Raw genomic sequence first — 25,781 nt, forward strand, 5'->3', positions numbered from 1 at the left:
AGAGAGGAAAATGAGAATGTGAAAGACACTGAGCACCACAGCTGGGTGTCACACAAAAAAGCTGATGGCTTTGCAGTGACTCAAGTTCTCTGTTTTACATGGCTTACCATGTAGAGTGCCTATTACTACATAATGAAGCCCACTGGCTTGACCTTGTAAGTTCAACCTAGACCACAATCCTAGACCATCATGGATTTAGGAGTAGATTCTTCTTGAAATTCCATCTCCAGAAACTAGACATTAGAATGCTAGGGGCAGTTTCCAGGGGAAACAAGCATATTGCCTCTTGGATAAAAGAGTTGGAGCTCTAGTTTCAGGGAGTCGTTATATCTACTTTCCATGTGACAGGGAGGCAGCAGAGAATCCTGCTGTCTGATGTCACCTCTGGTGGCTGAGTGCCAAGTGTGTGCCAAATCAGTAGCATGACGATCAAATTGGACAGTAGAGCTGAGGATCACCACCTGATTATTCAGTAGACCCATTTGTAAAGCAGGTTTGAAACAAACATGGAGGATGAAATGCCTTCCTATCCCTGGAGCTGAGACTTCTTTCGGTTTCATGATTAGGGATTGCTGGTGTTTTCTAGGCACTGTATTCATCATGTTGTAAATGGTGCTGTGTATTGTCAGTGTGCAGCTATGTGAGGGATTGAGATCTTTTGTCAAGTAAATCTCTTCAATGTACCAGTTTGGGGGAGGGATAGAAGACATGTGGATGGCAGTGAGAGATCCTGCCAAGAGACCTGGACGGAGGCTTGGTGAGATGTGTGTCAATAAGCACATGGAGGTAGAGTGATGGGCAGAGTAACGGGCAGGTCCACCTGAGCAAGTAAGTACATAAAAGGTTATCAGCCCTGCAGTGGGACCGAGGCAGGGCCACCGCTAGGCCTTTATTTGTCACTCAAGCTTCAACCACAGAGAGTTTGACAAGTTTGTGTTAGGATGTTGGCTTCGCTTTGTATTTTTAATTAACTGCATTTTTTAGTGGTTTTGTCATGTTACTGTCTGAGTTTGGTAGGTAGGATTAATTTGATGAGTATAGTAGTGTGGTCCTCGGGGTAGAATTTAGGTGTCAGCATGTTGTTAGCCAGCCTATAGACTGTTAATTACTTAATAATCTCACTGGGAAAATACTAGTAGTTTTACATTTGGATGACATCATTGGAAAAGCAGATTAGCTGCTGGTAACTTTTGAATGACTTGAGGTTGACATGAAAAGAGTCAAATCTTTAGTCAATAACCAAGTTGCTAAATTAGAAACCATTCGCTAAAATGTGTTTTGTTGAGTTTCCAAATGGATGGATTTGCATTTGGACATTACATTGCTTAGTGCATTGGACTGGATTGGGAAGGTACCTGTCCTATTGTGTCTTTCACAACACGATGTAATTTGGAGTTTGTTTCGCTCAGATTTGCATCCTGGAGGTTGAAGTCGGAGTACACTTGGAAAGGCTTTTTGAAGACAGAATGGATTTAGCTGTGAGGGGGAAGCCCTCACGTTCTTCTCGACATGATAAAATTCACCTGCGTGAGTTGGCAGGTGGGAGACCCAAACTGGATCACTGGGTAGGACTACTCAGTAAGGCTGTGAAGTGCTTGCTTAGAGAAGCATCACTATCCCCATTGAGGCCATATGTGGCGAGACGATATAGCTGCATGGTGTCAAACAAATGGGTCGATTCAGTGCCCCCAAAGTCACTTCTGTGGGGAAAAATTATTGAGCCAGTTGTCACTGCTGTGTTCCACGACTGGCAGACTTTGTCGTCGTCGTCGTCATCGTTCTTGTTGTTCTTGTTGTTGCTCATTTCCACGCGCACAGCCTTATAAGGAAATTGATTCATTTCTCTTTGGTGTTAGCAAACTCCGACAGAAATGGCATCTGATAATCAGCATTTACCCTGGCAGGAGGCTAATCGGATAGGCTGGTCTCAGACATCAATCCTACCATCTGATATTTTGAGGGAAAGAAAACATTCTAATTCCCTTTCCGTTCTCCTCCTCACAAATCTAGAGGCCCTCTTCACCAAGAGCAACACATTTTCCTCTGTAATCCATCAACTCAAAGAAAACTGCCTTGTGGGGAGGGCAGAGGGGGGGTGGGGGTGGGGGGTGGAGGGGAGGGAAGCCCTTCCAGGCCAGGCTGCAGCTCTTGCCCCTTTCTGCTGCTGACATGAGATGTTAATGAATCATTCATCAGGCTCACGTTGGGTTAGGGGGACACTGAACTGCTTTTCCGATTCATGATCAATCATCATTCTTCAAAGAGATTGGAGCTTTGCTGTTTCATTAACTGTGCAGTGTAGACTAATGGTGTTTAATAAAAATCATTCAAAATTTCAAACTCTTGCCAGTGACCTCAATTTTGTTGGCTCTTTGATTTGGACCAGCCTGTGATGAGGGAAGGGGGAAGCACAGAAAGCCTGCTGCCAGGCCCTGGCAGGGTACTGCAGTGGCAAACCCAGTGCCTGCCAGCACTTGCTGGTGAGAGCAGAGCGCACACCAGCTGGGAGGAGCCTCCTGGAGAAGGCCCCAGTGCGTGCTATGGGCTGCATACAGCTTCTCCCCGCTCAGAGACTCACTGCCCTCCGGCCTCCATAGCAGCAAGCCGGCTGCCATAACCAAAGCTTAAGAATGGCGAATGCCTTGCATATTTGGAATTGGCCTGCATCATTCATTTGGCTACCAAATAGGGGAAGTGTCCCTGGGACCACAGCCCGGCAGGGTAAGTGCATAGCCAGATGCATCCCAGAGGCTCACACCCTGCTGTCGTTCCGCTCTACCTGTAAAATCAACAGAAGAAGGACCCCTGGCCAGGAGGCAGAACTGGAAAAAGCCCCAGACAGGCTCACTTTGTACCATTTTGTCCAAACTAAGAACTAGATTCTCCTTTACTCAGCTTCACACACAACCACGGGTGGGTAACAACCAGCTCTCTGACAGCAGAAAGTGCTGGATTTGTAGCATTTGCCACTCTTCATGCTGTAAATACTCCCACTAGGGCTGGTTCCAGCCTACGAACTATGCCACCGAACACAGAGCTGGGAAGAGATGCCTGCCAAGTTGGGAGACCACCAGGCAAGCCAGCTTGGACACGCTACTCAATGCAGCCCAAGAAGGTTCAGCTTCACATTTCTGTGCCCATGGACACACACACTCCTGCACAATCATGCCCGTGTACACACATACACTTCAATGACAAACCACGACATCATTTTCAAATGTGAATCAACTGTGGATGTTCACAGTTCATGCTGAGGCCCTAGACGTATGGGTTTTAATCAGGAGATGGCTGAATAGAACGTAGCTCTCTTGAGCCCAGAACACAGACGGGCCAGTGAGGGCGCTTTCCTCATCTCCACATCTCAAAAGTAAAAGAGAAATGATATCACCACTTAGAAAACCCTCACTGTTGATTTAAAATAAGGATAGGTGACCAATATTTTACTACAATTGTTTTTAAACAACCAAGTGGTATTCCTAACTTCTAAATTTAACTTGGATAAAATATTTAGTATTGCCCCTTTTAAAGACAGCCTCTCTGTAGCTGGAAACATTAAAGCCTCTATGGAAAAAAAGCATAATCCAAAATGCATCGTGTTGTTTTCTTGTAATATGGAAATCAGCAGTTTTCCCATGTTGCTGATATTGTTCATGAGGTTTTTACTATAGCTACTCAGGATCAAAGTTGCACATTTAACATGTGTTTTTAGTTAAAAGTATCTACTTACTGCCCTAGCTCTGAATAGAAAACAGAATGTCTCCTGTATCAGTTACATGATTAATATTCAGAAATGATCAAACCAAAATAATTCGCTTTTCTACCCAATATAAAGAAAACCAAGATCACTAGCAAAAAGCCATAAACTTTGGTATATTTTTCTAAGAGAATGAGGGTTTCATTAAAGGCACACACACATCTTTTTTATTAGACCTCCTCATTATAAATCATTCTGAAAGTAGAATAAGAAGTCTCAAAGGGCCCATTCTCCCGGCCCTGTACATCTTCTGCAGTTAATAAGAGCTTTGTATCTAGAAAGGGTGAGGAACTTGCCCTGAAATCCTATTTTTCTTTAAACATTGCCATGTTCTATCCGAACCTGTGTCCATGGTCAAATGTTAGCCCTAAGGACACCCGTGCCTTACTCTTTCTTTCTTTTTGGCCTTTCTGTCTTTACCTCTGTAGTTCTTTCTGTGACCAGCCCAGTGACAGGTTTGCAAAGGGGAGATCGTCTGTCCCCTCGCAGTATTCCTGCCCCGCTTGTCCTGACTGGAGAAGGGTAATGTCTGGCTCTGGTTAATTGACACTGCACTCACGCAGGGCCGCGGAGCCCCCCAAGGCCCTGGGCCAGTTTGCATGGATATGGAGAGCTAGAGATGTGTTCATCATCACCCAGTGATTCCCTGTCTCAATGCCATCCTTCCTAATCAATCATATTCACCCACAAATAGTATAAATGAAATTGAGTCTGTCTCTAGACAATTTGTCAAATAGTTTTCTTCCTCGATGAGTCTGTTCTCTGGCCATTTTAGAAAGAGAGATATCCAAGATGAAATCCCTCACATTTATTCAATTCTACAAAGTGCTGTTTTGATTCCTATTTTCATCAGAGCACTGCTTCTGAAGTTTTTTTCGATGTAGTGCTGTCTTTGGATAAAATTAATACAACCAAAGTGAGGCCAGTAGACATACCATGGTCAGAAGGCTCCCTGGGACCAGAAAATACATAAAACTCTCTTGGCACACTCCCTTCGTTCGGTGACACTCCTCTAGGGTCGCCCTCCGAAGCGACGGGTTTCCTTTCCGTTCTTGTGGGGGCTGTGGCTGTGCTTGTCGACTTGTGTCCCTCCCTCCTCTCTCTCTCTGGCTCAGGCTTGTGCTTTCCTGCTTGGGCTCTTTTTCTCTCTAAACAAATGAACAGGTGAATTAAACGTGAGCTCCTGAATTGTTCGTGCTTTTGAGACATAACAGATTAATAAAAATAGATGTGTTCTGATTTAAAACATGTCACCTGGGAAGAAATGCTGTAGTCTGAAGCCATGATATTATAGCTGCATTATTACATGGCAGGATAAATACTAGTCTGCTGAATGCATTTGTCCAATTGTGTAACCTCGTGGAAGCAGTGTTTTGACCTTGATGACATAATTTTGGAGCAAGTGTAGTGGCTGCAGACAGATGAGACAGTTTATATTCGAGATTTTTCAATAAACTCTAGTCACAGGCCTGCCAATGGCAAACCAATTCAGATGTTGCTGTGACCATTATAAATATGAAGAATAAATTTCTGTTCAAGAAATTTCCCAGAACACTTCAGTCAAGGTGTTGTGGGTTTTTTTTTTTTTAGGTTCATCTATTTGGTTTTAGTTTTTTTCCTTTTGGAAGGGGTTTGTGATTGACTGAAGAAACATTTTGATTGATTGCAATGTGTATTTCTCTCAATCTCTTTCTGTGTTTCTCTCTCATTAAAATATTAAAATCTGAAGTCTTTGATAAATCTACATTGGGCCAGTCTGTAGGCCAGGAATGAATAAAATCTAAATCTAAGCAAACACTGATGGGTTTTCAAAGAAGAGCGCTCCGCGTGCCGGAGGCCCTTCCACACCAGGCCCACTCTGACAAATGGTAAGGATGGCAGAGGTAGTTTTTGCGGAGTTTGTATTATATCCTCTGAGACCTAATACACTTTAACAAATGACTCGACCTGTTTTTCCAGTAAGTCACTTGACAGAGACTTGAAAGGTACCTCTAAGACCTGCCAGGGCTGTCTTCTGCCTGGTCTGTAGTGTGTGTGCTTACTTTGTATCTAAGGTACACTCGTGTCTTATGTGCTCATTTGAAGTGCTTCCTAATATGCCCATTAGCCTATATATGAGAACCAGAAAGATAATCCCAACATGTTATAAATGAAGATAGGATTCTATAAGCCTTTCTCTTGTTTTTGCAAAAAAGAAGGCATTTTCATGCATATTTTAAACAGAAATTTTGTTTATTTAAGTGTCATGGAAAATATTGCATAGCCGGGACTCAAATGGAAATTTAATTGTCATCATATGCTTTGTGTTGGGGTGCTGAGTAACACCCATGTCTCTGGACCATAGTGGCAAGCCATAACTGTACAAACAGACCACGTCATTTGTGTACATGTGTGTGTGTGTGCATGTGCGACAGGTCTGGCTTGCTGTCCTTCATGAGATCCTAGCTTTCCATTCTTGAAAAACATTTCTTTTCCAGTTCCAGGAGACCATGGCTACATTGCTTTATGAAGGCAGTGATTTGAAATGAGAACTCCTTTCCTTTTGGAAGATTTTATCATAATATTTATGGTTCAACCACATGGATTCCACTGGCCTTTGAAAGGGACAAAGGCTCGGTTCAAATCCAGCTGAGTTTCCAAAACAAACCGGTAGGTCACGAAGCGGGGGAGGGGAGATGGAAGCCGCTTCCCCCTGCAGCAACGCATGAGCTGAGGGGAGCCCTCAGGGCTGGGGTGAGCTTGCCCCGGGTTGCAGCTCCAATTCCCGGAGCCAATGTCCTGGCCTGGGCTCCCTCCTCGTCAGTAGACTAGCAGAACCGTCAGAGCTAGCCTGGCCTGGTTCCTGAAAAGAAAACTTCCCCAGGCCCTGCCCCCAGTGGGAGACCCTTTTGCACACTGGTGGCCCTCCGGGCAGCCATTAAAGCTGATGATAATTCATACAGTGTCCTCCAATTAGTCTTTTGAACCACTTTTCCTTGAGTGCAGATTTCCAATATTCATACCGCAGATTCACCGTCACTCTTCTTACCAAGTATGCTCGTCTCATTAGGATTTCAGTTAAGTTCAGATGTCCTATGTAGACCAAGGTAACTCTTCTAACATCAAGCAATGAATGAAATGGTGTCTGGTTCCTAAAAGCTGGTTTCTTGTGCTTTGTGTGTATAAAACTGTACCTGCCTGTGTTGTTTTGCATTTCAAATGTGTGGCGTACAACCATTTTCCTGGCACTTTGTTCCTGTACAGTAACTCTGTGTGCAAACACTGTAATGTACTTTTGTTGTTTTCCAACATGACGTCTCTGTAAAAATGATATCGGCTGAGCTGGCTTGTTGGTTTCTCCCATAGACGCATTAACTACACAGCCAACACACTGAATTATTTAAAAATGCAAAATAAAATTTTTATGAAAATCTCCTTTTAGATATGTACATTACTCTGCTTATAGATTCCCAGCCCTGAGTACCTTGTTACCACCTCTTTCGCATCATAATACATGGTCAATGCTCCCACTTACCTCAACAGCTTTAGAATTGAGGGCCCTAGAGAAAAGAACTCTCACAAAGCCAATTCATTTTATGAGAGACCCGTGGGCCATCATCATTCAAAGCCCATTTAACAGAAAATTTGTCAAATGTTTAGTTGCCTGAGTTCCTAGGACACAACACAAAAAAACTTGCAAAGTACAAAGTCGTAACTGTAGTAGCTGCTGAGAGAAGAGACAGAGGAAATGATGCAAGTGGACTAAAAACTTGAACACACAGTCAACCACGGTCATTGCTGCAGGGACCTGCAGCCACTGGCCCGGGAGGGCAGACTAAGCAGTAATCGTAGGGCAGAGTAATGATTTGAAGTCATCAGGAAAAGGTTACATTACCTTAAGTATGTCCTTTTGTCTAAGGCAGAAGAGTATGCCATGTATTTTAGAACTACTTCCTTCAAAATATTAAACATTTTCCAGATGGTGAAAGAGCTTTCTGGTACCTAGACATTTCATTTATATGGAATATATGCTCTGGCCACAGGAAGCGAGAAAATGCAATGCCAGGACGCTGTACAGCACTTACAGACACTACACGTGAGCATGTTAACAATTAGCTCTGCTGAATTTCCTGTGAGCAAATGAAGTACATTTGGCTTGGCCAGTTACTTTGACACTGTGTAGTCACAGTCCAAGAATGAACACTAATGCAGCTCAATGTGGCTGAAATGCAGGATCTTGCTAAGAATTCTGTATCCTTTCCAAGATTTGAAGCCTCCAATATCGGTAAATATGAACATTTTTCTTATGAGATAATGAAGAAATATTTGATCAGAGTAAACAGAGCTAATTGGTTTATAAATTTGTTTTCAAGCAACCAAGTTGTTTTCCACTTCTCTCAAAACCCAGATGTCAAAAATCATGATCATGCCTAGGTAAAAGTAGACATGCTTGTAGAGAACAGCTGGCGGAATATGCAGTGCTGGGATTATGTTAATCGATCAGTTTATGCAGCACTTACAGTGTGCCAAGCACTGTTCTAGCACTTGTTTATATATTAAAATATATAATCCTTTCAGCCCTATGAAAACGCATTATTATATCCCTGTTCTATAGATGACAAGACAGAGGCACAGAGAGAGGCTAAGCAACTTGCCTAAGGTCACACAGTGAAGATTTGGACACATGGCCCCAAAGGCCTTGCTCTTAACCACTCCCCCTGACTGCCTCTCACTGTTGTGCATGATGCTCTTGCCACTGTAGCACCATTTCATTTTAGAAACAAAAGTAAAGAAGGGCCCTGAGCCCTCAGGATGGGATGTGCTCTTAGTCTTTCCAGAGGACTCCAAAGGAAAGGCACTGGATCCGCCTTCCAGAAATACCTCTTTCCATAAAGACTGAGAGCAAGGCCCAGGTGGAGTCAGCAACTCTGGAAAGGCTTGGTGAGATGGGACCCTTTAAGCACGGAGGTAGCAAATAGAAGAGATTGTACCCCCTTCCTGGCTGGACACTGGCTGGCATGACAGTCGGGCCTTGGAATGGCTGAGCTTTAATATCTGTTCCCACTGAAGATGGGGCCAGTGCGGTATAAGTCCTCCTCGTCTCTGACTTGTAGACATCGGTTGAGAAGGGGAGCAGAGCATTCCAGCAGTGTGTGTGCTCTGGGCTTGCAGGCAGGATTGGGGAGCAGGCTCTTGCTGCTGACTTAAAGGAAACACTTAACCTTTCTGCACCCCACTTTCTTCCTCTACCAAATGGTGCTGATAGTATCAGCCTTCTCCCTGCTTCCCAGAGATGAGCAAGAGGTCATAAAGCCTGGTGTTTCTGATCCTGCCTCGCTCTTGGCGACCCTGAGGAGTGTGTTGCCCCGAATACTTTCCCCAGACACACTGCCAGTAACAAGGCCAACAGTCTGCATCCTCTGAGGCCGTGAGCGTAGTGAAGACAGCTGCAAGGTCACATCGCTGGCAGGGACTGTGCCGCAAGTAGGGAGGTGGTGGCAGAACGTAGCACCCAGAAGGCTAGGAGCACTCTGAACTGCAGGCTTTGCATGGAGAATGTGTTTAGCTTAGGCTTGAGTGGGCTATTTTGTCCCCGTTGCCCCCTTTTTAAAAAAAAAGGAAAATAAAATAGTAAAACCTTAGCTGTGATATCAGAGGAATCTATGTAATCTGTTAGGGGGATTTTGGTCATAAGTTTCATGTATAGATATTTAAAACTGATGCACGTTCCCAGGGCCCTTTGCAACCGTGATTAGTTACCTGCATATCGTGAGCTGGGGGTCTGTTGGCACTGACAGTCACAGGACCTAGTGTGTGAGTTCAGGAGACCAGTGGAGGCCAGGAAATGACCTTCAGGCCTTGTCTTTCTAGGCCTTTGACTCTCCATCCTTCATCCTACCCACATTGCTGAGGGTGGTGGGAGAGATTTTGAGAGTAAAGAGGGAACAGGAGACAATGGTGTTACTAGTGCTCTAGAGAACACACCCCACAGGAATGCAAGCTCAGAGTGGCCCTCTCTGGGGAAGGGATGTCCTTTCCTGCCTTTGTAAGGCTCCAAGAATATCCCAGTTAGTTCAATTGGTGATTCACTTAACCACACTTGCATTTCCCAAATAAGACAGGCCCAGCAGCAGGCCACAGATGCGAGGGGAAGCCAAGAGCAGGGCTGTCGCACTTCTTTGGAAACATCATCTCGGGTAGGGCAGGGCCTGAGCAGAAGATGACAGTGGTGAGCCGAGATTCTCCCAGAATGCCCAAATCTGAGGACATGGGCAGCAGGCAGGAGGCTTCCCTCACAGAGGCTCCTTTAGAAGGACCACTCCCCACCCCCTAAGCCTTAGTCAGGCTGAAGCATTTGCTGGACAGAAAACCCCAGACCAAGCAGGGGGGACGGAGCTTCCTGAGTGGCCAGGTGTTAACAAGGTGAACAACGGCCACTGTCCTGTTCACTTCCTCACGGTAGGCTGGGAGTGGTTCCCTCAAAAGCCCGCTGGCAAAAAACTCAACATTTTACACACCCATTTGTTTTAAATAGAGCTCAAATGAGCAGATTTGTACCCATATAGGGCCTGCACTGCTTTGCATAACTCATGGAACTGCCCAACATCTGCTGGCCTCAGATAAGGTAAACACCACGTCTTATAAAGACCCTAGGCCACTGCTGCCATTCATAGCCTCTGGCCTGTAGGCTCCCCATGGTTCTGAGCAGCGTCACCTCCACTCCTGAGCCTGCTTGGACCTCCTCTTCCCCGGGAATTCTCCTGCTTTCTTCCTCTTCTGGGTAGAGGCCTCTGGAAGGTCTCATCCTGCAAGGGACACCCCCACCCCAACTTTGCAAACCTGCTAAAGGGTCACCCAAATAAAGCTTGCTGTGTGCTACTGCCACCTCGTGGTCACATCTTTCTGCTCTATCAGCCCACAATTCCCTCGAACTCACTACACCCAAGTGGCAAAACAGATCCTGAAGGATCAGCTGATAGGGAGTGATGGCGGGCTCTGTTAGGGGTCCCCTCCTCGCAGCCCGGAGCACCAGGCACACCCCCCTAAATGGGCCAAGTCTTGGCCTTGGCACTGAACAAGTCCCATGAGAGCCAGCAAGCACATCCTAAAGCAAAGCCCTCCTGAGACGAGGCTGGCTCCCCCAGGGTGTGACCCAGACATGCCCAGCACCCCGACGTGGCTCAGGCCCAGCTCCTGCCCTACTGGCTGCCTCCAGTGCCCACACTCTAGCCAGCTGGGTAAGTGGCCTCTGCCCTGGCTCCAGAGTCAGGGCCTGGCTCATCTCCCACCCTCTGCCACAGGGTGCCTCAACCCTGGCTGAGCTTCATCTCACCACCTTCTGGGGCCCATGCCCTGAAATTCTAACCTAGTTGATTTGGGTACTGCTTTCGTACCCTCCCACCCCCAAGCCTCCAGGGGGGTAGTTTCTAAAGCTCCCTAGGTGATTCCAATCTGCAGTCAGAATGAAGAATCATTTCTCTAGCCAGAGCTTTTCCAGCAAGGGCTATACCCATATCTCACCCACCTCCACCACAACCCAGTGCCTGGCATTGGTGGACTGGATCTTTGTATAGGGCTGGATTTCTGAGTCCTTGGGCATCAAAGGTCCTTCAAAAGCCAGCAGACATTTGAGCTTGGGAGTTCATACCCAGACCCCTTGGTGTTTTCCTTGGTTCCCTGAATAGTCTAAAAATCCCTGTGGAATCTGTTACCCACAAAAATAGTCACCCAACAACAATTACAATTGCTAACCAACTGTCAAGTGCAAATTGCACCCTCTTGTGAGTTAAGACATGCCTTGGCATATAACCTTTAGCTGGGGACAAAGAGGAGGCCTAGGTTTGCATCTGAGCTCTGCACAAACTCCCTGTTGACGGTTGCTTTCCTGTACCTCAGTGTCCTATCAGTACACTGACAATGATACCACCTTTGCTGGATGCCCAGTGGAAACAGCATGAGGGCATGACAGGCAGTCCCTGACAGAGGGACTGATATGGAACCTAGACTGGTTTTTCTCCCTAGGGATGGATGAGAGTTAAAAGGTACCCTCCCTCTCCTGCCCATCTTCCCTGTCAAAGTCTGAGTTGTCACCCAAAGAACCTTCTGAAAGCAGACACTTTCTTCTAAGCCGCTGTTTTGTCTTAAAACTTTGGTGTAGTTTGTAGTATATTCCATGGATTCCACATTTATTTTAATATAAAAATTACCTTCTACCCACTTGTACTCAACATAGTTCTGGAGGTCCTAGCCATGGCAATCAGACAACACAAATAAATAAAAGGCATCAGATTGGTAAGGAAGAAGTTAAACTGTCCCTGTTTGCAGATGACATGATATTGTACATAAAAAACCCTAAAGAATCCACCCCAAAACCACTAGAACTAATAGCTGAATTCAGCAATGTTGCAGGATACAAAATTAATACACAGAAATCTGTTGTATTCCTATACACTAACAATGAACTAGCAGAAAGAAAAATAAAGAAAACAATGCCATTCACAATTGCAACCAAAAGAATAAAATACCTAGAAATAAACCTAACAAAGGAAGTGAAAGACCTATACCCTGAAAATTATAAGACACTCATGAGATAAATTAAAGACACTAATTAATAGAAATACAGCCCATGCTTATGGATAGGAAGAATTAATACTGTCAAAATGGCCATCCTGCCTAAAGCAATCTACAGATTCAATGCAATCCCTATCAAAATACGAACAGCATTCTTCAATAAACTAGAACAAATAGTTCTAAAATCCATATGGAACCACAAAAGACCCCAAATAGCCAAAGCAATCCTGAGAAGGAAGAATAAAAGGGGGGGAATATGCTACCCAACTTCAAGCTCTACTACAAAGCCACAGTAATCAGAACAGTTTGGTACTGGCAGAAGAACAGATCCATAGATCAACGGAACAAAATAGAGAGCCCAGATATAAACCCACATATATATGGCTAATTAATATACCATAAAGGAGCCATGGCCATACAATGGGGAAATGACAGCCTCTTTAACAGCTGGTGTTGGCAAACCTGGACAGCTGCATGTAAGAGAATGAAACTGGATTATTATCTAATTCCATACACAAAATTAAACTCAGAATGGATCAAAGACCCAAATGTAAGTCATGAAACCATCAAACTCTTAGAGGAAAACACAGGCAAAACTCTTGAATATAAACATGAGCAAGCTTTTCCTGAACACATATCCTCGGGCAAGGGAAACAAAAGCAAAAATGAACAGATAGGACTACATCAAACTAAAAAGCTTCTGCACAGCATAGGACACCATCAGTAGACTAGAAAGGCATCCTACAGTATGGGAGAATATATTTGTAAATGACAGATCCAATAAGGAGTTAACATCCAAATTATATAAACAGCTCATATGCCTCAAAACCCAAAAAGCAAATAACCTGATTAAAAAATGGGCAGAAGATATGAACAGACACTTCTACAAAGAAGAAATTCTGATGGCCAACAGGCACATGAAAAGATGTTCCACATCACTAATTATCAGGGAAATGCAAATTAAAACCACAATGAGATAACACCTCATACCAGTTAGGATGGCCAACATTGAAAAGACAAGGAACAACAAATTCTGGCAAGGATGCAGAGAAAGGGGAACCCTCCTACACTGCTGGTGGGAATGTAAACTAGTTCAACCATTGTGGAAAGCAATATGGAGGTTCCTCAAAACACTAAAAATAGAAATACCATTCTATCAGCAATTCCACTTCTAGGAATTTACCTGAAGAAAACAAGATTCCTAATTCAAAAAGACATATGCACCCCTATGTTCATCACAGCACTATTTACAATAGCCAAGAAATGGAAGCAACCTAAGTGTCCATCAGTAGATGAATGGATAAAGAAGAGGTGGTACATATACACAATGGAATATTATTCAGCCATAAGAAGAAAACAAATCCGACCATTTGGAACAACATGGATGGAGCTAGAGGGTATTATGCTCAGTGAAATAAGCCAGGCGGAGAAAGGCAAATACCAAATGACTTCACTCACTTGTGGAGTATAACAATGAAGCAAAACTGAAGGAACAAAACAGCAGCAGACTCACAGACTCCAAGAAGGGGCTAGCAGTTACCAAAGGGAAAGCGACTGGGGAGGATGGGTGGGAAGGGAGGAAGAAGGGGAATAAGGGGCATTCTGATTAGCACACACAACATGGGGGGGTGCACAGGGAAGGCAGTATAGCACAGAGAAGACAAGCAGTGACTCTATAGCATCTTACTATGCTGATGGACAGTGACTACAGTGGGGTATGGGGGGTAGACTTGATAATATGGGGGAATATTGTAATCACAATGTTGCTCATGTGAAACCTTCTTAAGATTGTATATCAATGATACCTTAATTTAAAAAATTACCTTTTCCACTCCAAAACTTGCAAATTTACACTTCAAGAAGATGTTCCTTGCTTATTCATGGCTCAGCACACTCTTGCCATATTGCCTTGAACTGGATAACCTCTAAGGCCCTTTCCAGTTCAGATGCACCATGAATTTATGTCTGAAGATGGCTGTCAAGGTTGGCCCTTTCACTTTATCTCCCTGGCTACTGCCTCCATTGAAGTTCTCATCATCATCATGTGGACATCCATAACAATTTCTCAAGTAGCCTCCCTGCCTCCCCCAGGTTATTAGCAGAATTCACTTCCTTATAACTGTAGAGCTCATGTTACCTTGCTCCATCAGGGCCAGCAGGAGAGGAAGTCTGTCGTCGAAACCCTCATTTAAAGGATTCTCCTGATTAGCTCTGGCCCACCAAGAATAATCTCTAATCCAACCAAGGAATATTAACTGAAATCAAACTGATTATGGACCTTAATTACTTCTGCAAAATCCCACCACCTATTCCATATAATGTAGCCCAATCACACAGGTGACATTTACCCTATTCACAGGTCCTCCCACACTCAAGGGAGCTCACACAGGGCATGCACATTGGAGGGAGACATCTTGGAGACCATCTTAGAATTCTGTCTGCCACGTGACTCTTAGGCACCAGAAGACTTCACTTGGTTCCTAGCAGGCTCTTCCTCCTCCCCATAATCTCTGGAGCAATAGACCTAGAGCTTCATGAATATGGCCCTGCCACGAGCAGTCCTTTTCTCCTTGCCTTGGTTTCTCCAAGCAGAAAATCACTCAAGCAGTCCTTACTTCTGTGCTGCTTAGGGGAGCATAATAAATTAATGAATTAACTGCGTTAAGCTCATTAGTCAGATGAAAGGTGTTATCGAAATGCAAATTATTGTTATTTTGAAATCTTGTGGCTGTCACTGCAAGGTTTGCACTTAGTTATTAGACACTGTGCCTTTGCCATCTATCAGCCCCCAGTTCAGTAACAATGCTTATGCTTGTATTTTGCCTCAAACCATTAATTTGAAAATAACCACCTTGGTGCTCATGATGGGCTGATGGGGAATTATCTGCCCTGGGAACTTGCCAGCAAGAATTATAAAAAGAGATTTGCATTAACAGAAGCTCAAAGAAGAGAACCAGTTGGAAAGCAGGAGGAACACACTCTCACCAGTTGCCTCTCTTACCTTCCAGGGGCTGTAGAACCATACAGTGGGCTGGCTCCCAGCATCTCCCGCATCCCCAAGTGACCCTGGACTCCTGATGGGCAGGATGCAGCCCAAAGGCTCTCTCCTTTAACTGCTGTTGCAACTGCCCCAAGATGATTTGGGGCTTCCCAGGGGAAGCTTCCTTTCCTGGTCCCTGCTTCCCAAGCCCTCTCCAGGCAGGCCTATACCCTGCTGCCCCCCAAAGAATATTAGACTCTCCAGGGGCCAAGTCCCATTGCTCTAAGCCTCCCTCTCCAGTCTCTGCCCATTTTCACCCCTTCCCCTTGAGCTGTGCATACCCTCCTGAGCTATTTCCTTGCAACCTACACCCCCATGTTAGCCATATGGAATCTCTGTTCTACTGCATTGAACCCTGCACAATCCACCTGAGCCCAGTCTCCTCGGGAGCATTCCCCCCAGACCCAGTCCCGCCTGTGCCTCCACAGTCTGCTGTGGCAGCTAAGGGGTCAGCAGCAGGAGAGAGGATTGAGTTGGTGGCAAGGGAAAGGAAAGCAGGCCTTGACCTAAAGACACCCGAGCCTGAGGCCTCACGTCTGGCCTTTAGGTTACTCCAACCCTCCACTAGCTGTAAGAGCCCCCTAAGCAGTCACTGGTGACAGGGCTGCGCAGCTCAGCTGCAATCCCCCAGGGACAGGGTAACTGGATCTGAATGTGCAGGGGTGCAGAGCAAGCTGGGGGTCAACCTGTTATTCTCCTTAGCTCTCTCCTCGAAAACCATTCTAAATGCTTGCTATTGAGGTATCTGAGGAATTTCTGCCCACAGGTCAACGGTTTCTAGTTGTACTATTGAGGTATCTGAGGAATTTCTGCCCACAGGTCAACGGTTTCTAGTTGTAGATTGAATTGTGTCTCTCCAAAGTTCATATGCTGGAGTCCTAACCCCAGTACCCCAGAATACGACCTTATTTGGAGATAGTCTTTACATAGGTAATCAACTTTCAATGGGGTCATTAAGATAGGTCCTAATCCAATATGACTGGTGTCCTTACAAAAAGGGGAAATTTGGAGACAAATTGGCATACAGGGATAATGCATGTGAACATGAAGATGGCTGTCTACAAGCCAAGAAGAGAGGACTAGAGCAGATCCTTCGTCCAAAGCCCCCAAGAAGGAACCAACCCTACTGACACCTAGATCTCACACTTCTAGCTTCCAGAACTGTGAGACAATATATTTCTGTTATTTAAGCCTCCTAGCCTGTGGTACTTTATTATGGCAGCCTGAGCAAATGAATATACCTGTCCTCACCCATTTTATTTAGTAAATAGTCATGTGCCAGTATGAGGTTCTGGGACCTCATGGGGAGTGAAACCAAGCCTTCCTCTGTCCTTGTGGAGCTTACAGGCCAACAAGGAGTCATTCAGATAACCACACAAATAAATGTGAAATTACAACAAAGGTGAATACTGTGCAAAAAAATTGCCTGGTGCTGTAATGACCTGTAACCTTGACGGGGTGTGATAAGTCAGGGAAGGCTTCACTGAGGAGGTGCCAATGGAGTGGAAATCTGAAAGTAGACAAGGCAGAGGCCTAGGGAGCAGCTCAGGCCTAGGGAGCAGCAGATGCAAAAGCCCTGTGGTGGGACTTGCCATAGGCCCTGCTCAGACTCTCAGATGGCCTTCAAAGATGCCCATCGGCCTCAGAGCCCATGCAACAGTGTAATTTAGCCATCATCAGCTTTGTGAGGGCACTGCCCAACAGACCTTCACTGGGATATACCCATCATCTGGGCAGGGAGAATTCAGATGAGAAAAAACCCTGGGAGCTAAGATAAGAGCAAGCATGCCCAAACACTGGCTCCAGCTGTCAGCTCCTTAGGTACATGAGACAGGCACCAACACCAGCAGAGGTGTTGCATGGCAGAGCTGTGAGAAGGCTGGCCTTTGCTTGAATTGCCACTCTGCCACTTAGGAGCCAAATCATCTCCAACCCATCATTTAACCTTTCCAAGGTTCAGTTTTCTCATCTGTAAAATGGGGACGATAATAATGCCTCCTAGTATTGAACCTATCTAAAGGTTCTAGCACAGGAGAAATGCTCAATACTAAGTACTATATTATTAACATAGCTGTCCTACCCTCACCCTTCCTGCCACACTCAGTCAGCACTGGAATTGTTTCTGGAAACAAGACTGGAGGACAGGCCGTACGCATACCAGTAAACTTCCTCGGATCTGCAGCAGACTACAGGTGGTGCGGGGTGACGAGGCGGGTTAAGCAAGCTGGGTCCCTGAGGAGAGGACACCCTCTACCAGGGCACAGGCCACTGGGGAGCTGCTCCCCAGACCTGTTCCCAGCCCAAACTGCTCCTGGCCTACCACCTCTAGCCATGTGGCCATATTTCCTTCCTGCTTTGCAGGGACTATAATTTATGGCTCAGCAAACTCTGACTTCTTTGTAGTGGAGCCATTGTGTTTATTAGCATAATCATTTCTCAGAAAGGATGTCAATAAAGGCTGGGGAGTGAAACACAAAACCCCCACAACCCCAACTGCTAAATAATTTCTGGAATGAGTTGTCAGGAACCTTTTATTTACTGATTTCATGCATTTCATTTATTTCTGGCACGGGGCCAACCTTCCTGACAGTTAAGATTTATTGATTTAATTGCCTAGGGTAACCATGCAATAAAATCATCTCCAAGATAAATTTTCATGGCACTGTGCAGCATGGAGGTAATTTTTCAAATGCTACGGCTATATTTCTGCAGGTTACAGGTGCAAAATTTGCTTAAAGCAGGGATGTCTCATTATTGCAGCTCAGGAACATTGGGGGCCAGCTCTTTGGTGGGAATTCTTTGAGAGAGAGAAAGAGCAAGTAAGAGAGACAAAGGGAGAGAAGAGGGAAGAGGGAAGACAGGAAAAGAGACAGAGAGAGGAGAGAACACAGCCTTTTCAGGAAAGAAATGGTATTTCTTTAATTGGTTCATATACTCAATGCCCATGAGAAAGTGGGGCTTCACGTGAATTAGGAGTGGGCTTGGAGGTTATTTACAGTGTTCTGAGGAATCATTTGTTTCCAGCTGTGTGACGCTTGGTACCGCCTGAGCCTCACAAGGTAGATGATTGCCCCTTGTGACACTCATGTTTATTGCTTCTTTAGATTTTTTAATTTATCCTGTTAAAGTGCTCATTCATGGCTCTGAAGAAGGGGTAAATGAAAAACTCAATGATTAACTCCCAGGTTAATGGTAACATTTCAGGAAGTCAGAAATAGCATAAACTTTTAACAATGTGAAATCTTTTCTTATGTCTCTTGATTTATTTTACAGTGTTTTTGCTTTGATTGCAGGTTTCAGATGGTGCTGTTTAATAGCTTATTAAACTTGCAGCCTAGCAGATTTGCTGTTTGGATAAAATTTTATTTTTGCTCAGGTGTAAACTTTTGGAGTAGCTGGGAGGTTTTTTCCCCACCTTACTATATTCCTGGAGTGGAGTCTGGCCAGTTTGCTCAGACGCTCTTGGTGCAACACAGGCCCATGCAGAAGCTGGTCTGAAACCTCACCCTTGCCCATCACGGAGAGGGGACAACCTGTTAAGGGGGAGAGAGGCAGCTGTGGGTTTTTCAGATGAGCCTGGAGGAGGCGCTAAGGACCATATGCTGTATCTGAGTCCCAGCCCCAGATCCCTCATTGCTTAGAAGGGGAAACCAAGGCCCAGGGAAGCAGGGCTGAGGTAGGTCTAAAAGCAGATCTCCAGAGGCTGCAAGCAGATCTCGTTTTCTTTCTACTCAGCCGGCCCCCTTCTCACTGCTCACTCTGAGACAGTCCAACCACACATCTTTCTGGGCAGCTCATCGCCCCCCTCTGAACTTTAGTTTCTTGTTTGCAGATTAGGGGTGTTGAGTAGATGCTCCCCAAGTGCTCACCAAGCTCTGATAGTCTGAAGCTCCAGGACATGTGCCCGCCTAGCCAGCCTCACCACCCTCAAACCAGGCATTGCTACAGCCGAACTACCCGCCCCTCTGAAACATAAGACCACATGCCTTTAATCTCCACATTTTCCAATGGTCCAGGCCCACATCATCCACTGCTTTGTGGCTACATAGTCTCTTCCAGTGCAGTGGGCTTTGCATAGTTCATAGGCTGTGATCTGCAGAACTACCACAAAGAGAAAGTACACCATGATTAAAGGGGCAGCAATGTGAAATTTGAAATAAGATGAAGTGGTGAGTCTATCTGACCATATGGGCCTATTATCCTGCTGTAGCCAATGGCAGTGTGGCAACTAATCTGACAAGGGGGTTGTCCATGGCAGTGTTTCAGAGGCTCAGTGCTAGGACTAGTTGCTAGGCATGGGGTCTATGTGTGTGTACACATTCACTTATCCCACACAAGTGTGTGAGGAGTGCAGTATATGCAGGGCCCTCTGCAGGACAGAGTGTAAAGGATGAGGGGCTACACACACATGAAAAGGAGCAGACCTACACCTGGCTCAGGTGGCCTGACTGACACTGGCTTGGCAAATCTAAGGCTCAGAGTCCTCCATCCTTGCACTGAAGCAACAGCTTCCTATTTTTGTTCTCTGTCTCTGCGCTTGCCCCCTCCAATATACTCTGTTTATACAGCGGCCAGAGACACCTTTCTAACATGCAAATCCATTCATGCCACTCCCCCACGTAAAATCCTTAGAAGACTCCCCATGACAGGACAAAGTCCAGAAGCTTTAGTGAGACTTGACAAGGCCTGGGTGACCGAGCTCCTGCCTTGCTCTCCAGCTGTCCTCCCCCTTTGTTGCTGGCAGCTGCAGCTGGGGAGGCCTCTCCCTGTGCACTAGGTGAAACCTCCACCTGGATGGGGGAGCGCCCTTGACTCTGGTCTGGAAAGAATTCTTGATCAGGTCAAACAAGTGCCAGCAAGAAAGGAATTCATTAAAGCAAGAACAGAAGCTAACGTCAGCAGCTATGCAGGCAGTAGACAGCAAGGAAGAGCAGCGGGAGAAAAGGGAAGTTCATTGAGCTCCTGCTCAGCATAGGGCAGATCCCTTGCCGACTCCCAAAGCCAGGATCACCTGGCATCCAGTGGCCACTTGATCTGCATGGTGTGGGAATTAAATCCCTACCACCCCAGGATTTGGGGGAGCTGGGGAGCAATGGATGCAGTCTATGTTCTGAGAATTTCTGCTTCCTTACTGGTCTGGACTAAAACAGGGAGAGAGAAGGACTGTGTTAAGACTAGAAAGCTGAATGAAATAAAGTGACAAAGACACTTTACACCAGAGGTGGAGCTCTGTGAGTTCTTGGCTTTACCAAGGAAAGAGTTCAGAGATAAGTGCAGTCAGCTTATGAAAGAAGAAAGTTTATTTGATGAGATAGTACACACTCGATGGGAGTGTGGGCAACCTCAGAGAGTAGGTACACTTAAGGGTTTATAATCTGGGGTTTTAAGGGCCTTTTGGGTAGGGGTCAGCGTAAGTGTTGCTCTGGGAGGAGGGGTTCCCTGCTCCACACAGTTCACTAGGAATTTGGTGAGACTGAATAATGACAACAGAACGCTGGGGGTAAAAAAGCGTTCATACTAAGCTTTATTATCGTGGTGGTCACCCAGCTATGTATAAGCTGCAAAGACAGCTAAGTCTTTGCCGGCTCGGTCGCTGCTCCCTCCTGCCAGCACAGGGCTCCCTCCTCCCTTCCTAGCACCAAGTCGGAGTGGCTTCTCTCTCCCACTTCCTTTATCTGCCCCCTAAGCTCTCCACTCCTCTGCTCCTGCCGCTCTCTGCTTCCCCGACCCTACCACCAGGAGGAATTCTGTGGACGGGTCTCTACGGTGACTGCAACGCCTGATTCTCTCCAGGAACCTGTGTGTTTCCTCTCCACCACTCCCCTGGGCCAGTACTCCCTTGACTGATGGCTCGCTCTGGGCAGCTCAGCAGGCTGGTAAACATCCTGCCACCCATAGGTATGCAAACAGCCTCTTTTATGTACACAAGAGGCAATATGAGCCAGGTGAGAATCCTGGTCGTAAGATTTCCATTTTCTCTACATCTCCCCGACAGCATGAGTCCACACAGACTCTGCCAGTTTGCTGCCACTTTGGTTGGTATGGTGGCAGCAGCCCGGACAGAGCACATTTCCCTTTGAATGAGGTCATTGCTATGGAGCCAAGCAAAACGCATCATCTGAGGTTTCTCTGTCTTGGAAGAATTCTTCCCTGGGGTGTCCATGACTCAGCCTGGCCAACAGGATCAACCTGAGAGGAGGCAGGGACATAATCCCTGACACCTGGTGCTACAGAATAAGTAGCACTTTTGAAGGGGCTGGACTGGGTTTTCAGGTACAATTTCATTGTTGAGTTTCCACCCAGGGCTAGCTTCATGTTGACCTGAACTGCCCTGCCTGACTTCCCAGCCCTGACCACCTCTGAAGCCACCCAGTGTCTAATCCACTCATGCCTTCAGGACCGCAACAGTCACAGGACACCTACTATGAGCCCAGCACTGTAGTGAGCAAGGACAAGCCCACCCAAAATATGCCACTTTGGCATATTGATTAATTTTAATTAAAGCAACTGTACAAACAGCTGGTGCAAGAGAAATACTCTGACCCTCCTCTGTTGCTCCCCTTTCCCCCCCTCCCAGAGACCAGGAGATCAATCTCTCATGTGAAAGGTGCCCTTCCTGTGCCAAGGAGATAGAAAGACACCCTTACCACCAGAGACAGGGAATTTAGAGCCAAGAACGCCGCATAAACACATCTTCTTACCTTTTTACTAATTTACTACCCTAGCTCAAATGCTGTTTAAAATTCCTTACCAACTGAAGCTCCCAAACCTAAGTTTTCTATGTCCTGTCAATTCCTCACAGATTTATTGTCTCTTTGTCTAAAATGTACAAAAAACTGCCTGACTTGGTCATATCTTTCGGTCCCATTTTCATTATTGGGCTTCGGTATGTAGATAATAAAACCTGTTTTTTTTCCCCCTGTTAATGTTTCATGTTAATTTGACTCTTAAACCAGCTAGAAGCAACTTGAAGAGCAAAGGAAAATTCTTCCTCCCCAACACCATGATAGGCATGGCAGATACAAAAATGAATACAACAGGCTCCCCTCCTCAAGGGGAGACAGACAGGAGGCTCCCACAAAGCCTGTGCTAAGTGATCTGTGGGTGCCTCACTCCTTTCTCGATATCCATAGATCTCAAGCTTTTTGGTCTTGGGGACCCTTTTATATCCTAAAAATTATTGAGGACCCCAAAGAACTGGCATTTATGTGGGTTATATCTACTATTATTTACCATATTGTAAATAAAAACAGAATTTTAAAAAATTGTGTCAATTCACTTGAAAATAAACTCATCATGTTAACATAAATATTTTAAAGAAAAGTCACTATATTTTCCAAAACAAAAACAATTTAGTGAGAAAAGTTGTGTTGCTTTACATTGTTGCAAAATTTTAATATCATCTTAATAAAAGATAGCTGGATTCTTACTATCTACTTCTGCATTGAATCTGTTGTAATATGTTGTTATAGGTGAAGTATACGAAGAAAATGCACATAAATGTGTTAGGTAAAAAGATAGACAGGAGCAGCCAGGGAAAGGGAAGATAAGGTTGAAGGAGAAAACAGTTAGGGGGGCCCACTTGAAGATAACCACGGCTTAGCAGGCAGGTAACTTCCTTGCCTATCAGGGCCAGGCCAAATCAGTCCAAACCAGATCACCATGCAGGAACAATTGAACAACACTTAGACCCACCCAAACCACACCTCCTCATAATCTCCTTAAAATAAAATTATAGTTTTGCTTCCTCCCCTCTGCCCCCACCCCCAGGGCCTTTCTGTGTGCCTTTTGGAAAAGATGAGCACAGCACACCACAAGGAGTGGGTGTATTACTAGAACTGTCAGTCAAATGACCTCACTCTCTCAATCAAAGAGTTACCTCCCAGCTAGGATATGATAAAGAGACCCTCCCCTAAAAGACCGGGGGCCTTTGTCTGCCTTGACTCTGGCCCAGTCCTCCCTTGAAGTGGATTCAAATAAAACTTACGCTCTGCTTCGCTGTTGTGTCTCTGCCTTTCCGTTGTGTTTCAGCAGGGACAAGAACTGGGGAGAACAAACTTGACCCACGACAGATGCATTTGGAAAAGTGAAAACTATTTTAATAGACTTTTCAGGTAATTGTGGATATTCTTCCTTGATACAACATGAAAAACTCAACATGAGAAAGCCTTTTGTAAAGGTTAGCAACAATAAAGATCTCATATCAATGAACATTTTGTACTCTGCAATATTAAAATCTGCTGGTCTCTCTTCCACTTTGGATCTTTTAAGCACTAATGATTTTGTAACACTGTGCAACAGTCACTTGGAAAACACCGGTGACCTGAGTTATGTCAGTCTTCCAAATGGTGACACCTTTCATTATGCAATACCTTAAAGTCACATTTGTTAATATCACCACTGATCTGATGGGAAAAGTCTTTAAATGTTGGGAAACTGTAAAGCTCACACTGGTTGGAGCCAAGTTTTCCAAAATTCCAATTTTTGCTTCAGAGCTCAAATTTTATCACTGGAAAGAAATTTCTGTCAGTTGTTTTCCTTGAAGTGATGAGCTCACTTTGTTCATTTTCAAGGAAATGTCTACTAAATGCCCAAGTCTAAATCACCATTGTTTGTCCCTCATTCTTTCAGGTAAAAATGGAGTTATATGTAAAAATAAAAGTCAGCCAGTTCAGTTCACAATTCAGCTGCACAAGTGGTTTTCTTTGAGTCAACCATCATACCATGGTGTGTAACAAGAGCGCTACACATGGTTCCACTCTGTCCTAAAGAATGTTAAGAAGGCATATGCTCGGGTTTCAGCTTTAATAGCGTTAGTATTTATTTTTCTACTTTGTCAAGGACATTCTTGAGTGAAACTGGCATTTTTTTGTCCTCTAACTGCAAGTGTGTGGCAGTGAAGAATGCAAAAACTACTAGTGGTTTGGGGCCACTGGCTTGATTTGTGCTCAGGCACCAATGGTTTGACCCACTGTTGCCTTTGCACTATCATTGCAAAAGTGGTGCTTTCATCTCATTGAGTAAGCAGAGGTTGCATGAACAGAGCACCCCCTGCAGGCAGTGTTTGTGGTGGTCCAAATTGCTCGCTAAATGAGACGTTGGAGGGGAAAATTAAAATTTCACTTTTTCTTGCAAAGTGCATTTCACTTTTAAGAAGCTGATGATGCCAGCCTAATGAGGTTTGACTGACAGAGGAGATGGCACCAGGAGGCCCCTCAGGGAGAGAAGGCTGTGTCCCTGAAGGGCTCATTGGAGCCAGCCACAAGGAGGCACAGCAAACAGCTCTTAGGAGCCCCTCTGCAGAGAGTCTGAGACATGACAGCCACATTCGAAAATAAATCCCCTGTTTAAAAGGTAGAGATCACAGAAGAAGTGGGAACTGTGCACAGGGGACAGCAACCCACAGTGATGTTTCCTCCCGTTGTGGCTGCATGTAAATGTGTGTGACAATCATGGCTGTTGGGGAGCACATAGGTCACATGAGCTGGCATGGGAGACCCTTGTATATCTCGTTCACTGTGAGAGTCATGCCAAGTCAGCATGTCCGCATTATTCTTGCAGGCCAATCTTTCACAATGTCATAAAAGAAATGCTACACAACACACTGGAACTACCCATAGGTATGAGCCCAGGAGCCACGTGAGGTATCTGGTTGATGCCACCATCAGGAGTGAGGGCACCACAGGGAAATAGAGAGTACTGGAGAAGAGAAGTGGGCACTGGGACTTATGGGAATCCCTGTCCAGGCTCAGGGTGCCCTGCTCAGATGGCACTGCTGGTCTGGCTGGTCCCTCTGACTGGAAGGGGACTTAGAAACTTCCAAGGAAGGCCTTTACAGTGATCAGGACCCACACACAGGACCTAGTTCAGGCCTGGGACACTATGCCTAGATGACACTGCTGGCCCTGGCTAGTCCCAGGCACCAGAGGCAGTCTTAGAAAATTTTGGAAGGCATGCCCGGTTAGGTGGCCTCCTGAGGGGTGGGAATGGGAACAGATGACATGCTTGTTCATGTCTGAGGGTGGTATTACAGCAAGAGACTGTATTTTCAAGCCCTCCTTAAATCTAGGTAGAGTTATAAGACTAGTTCTCACCAATGGAATGAGTAAAATTGAAGTGTGCTGCTTCCAAATTAAGCTAGCTAGAGAGCAGGCATGACTTCACCAGTTTTAATTTCCACTTCTGCCCACTGGAAACAGAATTCTCTGAAGCCTTAGTGGTAGCACAGCCACAGATCAGACTCTGGGTCCCTGGGACACCATGTGGAAGAAAGGCTGCCAACCAGCAATGTCTGCAGTGCCCTGCTTCCTGCATGAGAAACAAACTTCGGTCAGTTAAGCTACTGACATGTGGGAAATTTGTTTGTTCGAGAATCAAGTGTTTGCCAGAATGTAGAGCTCAAGTTTAATGGCCTTATGTTAAAAATGGGCATGACAC

Source organism: Manis pentadactyla, chromosome 9 (assembly GCF_030020395.1).
Source record: "Manis pentadactyla isolate mManPen7 chromosome 9, mManPen7.hap1, whole genome shotgun sequence".
Lineage (NCBI taxonomy): Eukaryota > Metazoa > Chordata > Mammalia > Pholidota > Manidae > Manis > Manis pentadactyla.